Source organism: Sinocyclocheilus anshuiensis, unplaced genomic scaffold (genome assembly GCF_001515605.1).
Source record: "Sinocyclocheilus anshuiensis isolate Anshui unplaced genomic scaffold, SAMN03320099.WGS_v1.1 scaffold1945, whole genome shotgun sequence".
In the NCBI taxonomy this organism is placed as follows: Eukaryota; Metazoa; Chordata; class Actinopteri; order Cypriniformes; family Cyprinidae; genus Sinocyclocheilus; species Sinocyclocheilus anshuiensis.
This window is the reverse complement of record NW_015538042.1, coordinates 138727-143841: the sequence shown is the minus strand read 5'-3', so window position 1 is coordinate 143841 and position 5115 is coordinate 138727. Positions and strand designations below refer to the sequence as shown.

The 5115-nt window shown below is 40.3% G+C and overlaps 1 protein-coding gene across 1 annotated transcript in view; it reads left to right on the top strand.

The window, feature by feature from the left end:
* actr5 (actin related protein 5) overlaps positions 1 to 5115 on the top strand; it is a 39462-nt gene that overhangs the window by 12063 nt on the left and 22284 nt on the right. The gene's annotated exons all lie outside the window — the stretch shown is intronic.

The window sequence follows — 5115 nt, the reverse complement described above, 5'->3', positions numbered from 1 at the left end:
TTTAAGCGCCACCTGCTGGCAGAGAGTGAATCTGCATCTCATTCAGCTTTGCTGTTTCATGCAGATATTTTTATTTATAGTTTCACAAAACTGAAGTCAAACCATTCTGTTTTTGCTTCAAATTTCGAAACTATACAATCTAATTTAGTTTAAAAACTGCTCATGTTGCATGTATGCAGCATCTTTGTTTGGATCAAGATTAAAATGCAGTGGTTGCCTCTAATTTTAAAAGGAAAGAGCACAGACAAAGCCTTATTTTGTTTATATGAAGATATTTATTTTATTTGTGTTACTTATTTATTTGATTTGGGGCTTGTTTTAAAATTTCATTTTTATATTTCATAAAAAACTCATTTTATATTTAAATTTTGTTATTTAACAGACGCTTTTATCCAAAGCGATTTACAAATGAGGACAATAGAAGCAATCAAAACCAACAAAAGAGCAGTAATATGCAAGTGCTATATTAGTATATTATTATAGTATTATATTTCAATTTCACAAAGAAATGTGCAGCATTTTGTCCAAGCAATAATAAAAGGACACATTTAATTTATAATTTGTCTTAAATCTCATTTTGTAAAAAAAAAAAAGTGAATCGAATCGAATCGTGAAATCAAAATTGTGAATCGAATTGAATCGTGAGTTGAGTGAATCGTTACATCCCTAATGATGATTAAACTTAACCGTTAATCCGCGAATCACATGCGTTCCGAACCGTGCAGCCTGATCCGTTCGGATCATCCGTTGCACCCCTAGTAAATAATAGGATAGTAATTGGTAAAGACATTTTATGTTATTAGAAAGTTATTATATTATCAGGTTTTACATTGTTTATGGCAGAGTTAACACAGACTGAGAGAAGTCAAATAATCTCATGTCTTGTAATGGGATTAATTATGTCTTAACCTATTCATTGTTGAAAAGTCTTTCTCACAGTTCACACTGGAGATGGGATGCCAGCTTTCCCATTATGGTGAGCTGGTCCATGACTGAGCTGGTCCGTGACATCCTCATGGTGAGCTGGTCCGTGACCGTGACATCCTCATGGTGAGCTGGTCCGTGACATCCTCATGGTGAGCTGGTCCTGGTCCATGACATCATTATGGTGAGCTGGTCCGTGACATCCTCATGGTGAGCTGGTCCTGGTCCATGACATCATTATGGTGAGCTGGTCCGTGACATCCTCATGGTGAGCTGGTCCTGGTCCATGACATCATTATGGTGAGCTGGTCCGTGACATCCTCATGGTGAGCTGGTCCTGGTCCATGACATCATTATGGTGAGCTGGTCCGTGACATCCTCATGGTGAGCTGGTCCTGGTCCATGACATCATTATGGTGAGCTGGTCCGTGACATCCTCATGGTGAGCTGGTCCTGGTCCATGACATCATTATGGTGAGCTGGTCCGTGACATCCTCATGGTGAGCTGGTCCTGGTCCATGACATCATTATGGTGAGCTGGTCCGTGACATCCTCATGGTGAGCTGGTCCTGGTCCATGACATCATTATGGTGAGCTGGTCCGTGACATCCTCATGGTGAGCTGGTCCTGGTCCATGACATCATTATGGTGAGCTGGTCCGTGACATCCTCATGGTGAGCTGGTCCTGGTCCATGACATCATTATGGTGAGCTGGTCCGTGACATCCTCATGGTGAGTGACATCCTCATGGTGAGGTGGTCCTGGTCCATGACATCATTATGGTGAGCTGGTCCGTGACATTATTATGGTGAGCTGGTCCGTGACATTCTCATGGTGAGCTGGTCCTGGTTCATGACATCATTACGGTGAGCTGGTCCGTGACATTATTATGGTGAGCTGGTCCATGACATCATTATGGTGAGCTGGTCCGTGACATCGTCATGGTGAGCTGGTCCTGGTTCATGACATCATTATGGTGAGCTGGTCCGTGACATCCTCATGGTGAGCTGGTCCGTGACATCCTCATGGTGAGCTGGTCCGTGACATCCTCATGGTGAGCTGGTCCATGACATCCTCATGGTGAGCTGGTCCTGGTCCATGACATCATTATGGTGAGCTGGTCCTGGTCCATGACATCATTATGGTGAGCTGGTCCTGGTCCATGACATCATTATGGTGAGCTGGTCCGTGACATCATTATGGTGATCTGGTCCATGACATCCTCATGGTGAGCTGGTCCTGGTCCATGACATCATTATGGTGAGCTGGTCCTGGTCCATGTCATGGTGAGCTGGTCCTGGTCCGTGACATCCTCATGGTGAGCTGGTCCGTGACATCCTCATGGTGAGCTGGTCCATATTCTGAAAGTATGAAACAAAGACAAAACCTGGGTTCCTCAATCATCTCTCTTCTCCTGTTAATTGTAATTTTCACATTGTACCCTGAATGCCCCAGTCAACAAATGCACCTGATAGGACAGCCATTCTTGCACTATAATATGTTTAGGCTGCTGCAGGAATTTTGTGGACAGGGTTTTGAGATGACCTATATTTACTGCATCATCCACCTTGGCCGCTTGGGGACCCAGTACCTGAAAGGCTCCAAAGACATCTATGTTCTGGAACCTTCTGTCCAGGAGGCCATCCAGATAAGACTCCATCGCCTACAAATGACACAAAAAAAAAAAATCTAGTAGCTAATTTGATAGATTGAAACCGTTTCCACAGGGAGACAACCTTGGGTCTGTTATTCTGTTTTGTTCTCCCAGACTGATAGTATTACTCAACATGATCTAAAACAAATGTACCTGTGTCCTGAATCGTGACCAGAGTACCTCTCTGGACTGTTGCAACTGGCCTGTGCCTTTCCTGTCCCTCTCCTCCTCATGGATGATACAAAAGGCACCTAATCCAACAAGAGCATCAATGTCTTCATGCAACTGGGCCAAGAATGAACCAGGGGGCTGTGCATCCCCTGCATCTCTTATTGCCCTAAGACATGCCATTGTTACGGGGACCTAAGAAAGACAGTCGCAATGCTTATACTTTTTTCCTTGAATGTGATTTATAGACCAATTTGGAGTAGACGTCACAGTTACGTCACTTGCAGCTGCGCGCGCATTGTGGTGGCATAAAAACACTGGGAACAAGTGGAGGGAAACGGGTAAAAACCATGGAATAAGAGAAAAACTGTATTGTTGTGCCTCTGGATGTCAGAATCGGAATGCAAATAATTTTTATATAATACTGTCGTCAAAGACGCCATTTGAAGCTAAACGCAGACCTTTAAACGGACAAACTATGGATGAAACCTGCTATGATTACCCTACTTTTAAAGCGTACATTTGATTTAAACAATAGGTCTATATAATATTCATATAGGGGACATATTGTATTAGCCCTACAGTTGAAATGCATGCATGAAATACTATTTAAACCTATAACATTTTACATAACATTTAAATATTTTATTTCACAATTCTGACTTTTTTTCTTGCAAATGCAAGTTTATATCTCCTAGTTCGGACTTTATAACTTGATTCAACTCATCAGTTGCGAGTTTGTCAATTCTGAGGGAAAAAAAGCCAGAAGTGTGGGATTATAAACTAAAAAGAAAGAATGACGAGTTGATTTTTCTTACCAGAATTGTGAGATATAATCTCGGAATTGCAAGAAAAAAGTCCGAATTTTGAAATATAAACTCAATATGACATTTTTTATTCTTTTATTCCGTGGCTTGAATAGACTGCTACGTTAAAACGGTCATTTTCTGCCACCAGATAGGCTCCGCCCACAAAAAACGTCATCACTGTTTGCAAACACTGAAATTGGTCTATTGAATAGGCCACAAATTGTTTCTTTAAAATAATGACAGAAATGTGTTAAACATTATATATTTTTAGAATGTACCTGTCCTTTGATGGCCCAGAAGTTGACACTTTCTTTCTGAAAACCCTTGGACAAGCGAGCAAGATGTGGTAGTGCATCAGCTTGTAGATGCATAAAGCGGTAGGTGCTGCAGAAGCCATACAGACCCCTGGCTACTGGGCACTTTATTGACCTCAGTCTCATTAGCCAAGACTGCACAGAGGTTCTTTTGCAGTGTGCTGACTGCAAAGTGCTGGGACAGCCAGCGTGTATCATTTACTTGCTGAAATTATTTTAGTCATGGTATACATTAATACAGAAAGTGCAAAAGTGGCCAACATTTGCTGCTGAAAGCTACATGTTCCTTCTGTGACCTCACCTTCACTTTTAAGTCCTTAAGCAACCCTCTACATTGCGAGTAAATCACTCGCATATGCGACTAAATCTTCACTCTGGGTGACTAAATGATGTCTAATATTAGCCACTGGCTAATAAATTCTCAGATTTTACTCGCCAGTGTGTGAGTTGGAGGCTAAGTATAATTTAAGCACAGATATATTTTATTTTCACTCACAGAAGACTCTGACTGAGCGCTTCAGAGTTCTCTCTCCATCAAGCGATCTGTGCTATTTTTCAGTTCATCTCAATGGATGTGCAGCACACCTGTGTTTTGCATACCGTAAAGTCTAGTGTGAAGACGCACGACTCGCCGCTGCTTTGCTTTTTTCTCACACGCAAAGAGACAGAGCGAGAGTATTTTACATACCATGCAGAATTGACGCACTATATGTAAACAATATCCTTTGTTGTATTTTCCTGTTCCTGTTTTGATTTCAGCAAATCAATTCGAGCGAATGCACACAACCTGATTAATATTCATGAATCCAGCAGCTCATTAATCCTTACTGCATTTTATATTGTTCTTATTAGTAGAATTCGTAGACCATTATTTTTTTACAGAAATACAGAATGACCAAAAAAGCACCACCACCAGTCCTAAGTTTAGTTAAAATGACTAATATGCATTCATATATTTGGTTACCAAGTTTTAATTCAAATTACAAAATTTCTATCATTAAATGATACTTGACTATCATAATATCATATTATAATGCTTGACTGACTGATGTTAAGAGTGTACTTTCATATTTAAAAAGCTGTGCCATTTTGAAAAAAATAAAAAAAAATAAAAAATATATATATATATATATATACAGTATCTCACAGAAATGAGTACACCCCTCACATTTTTGTAAATATTTTATTATATCTTTTCATGTGACAACACTGAAGAAATTACACTTTGCTACAATGTAAAGTAGTG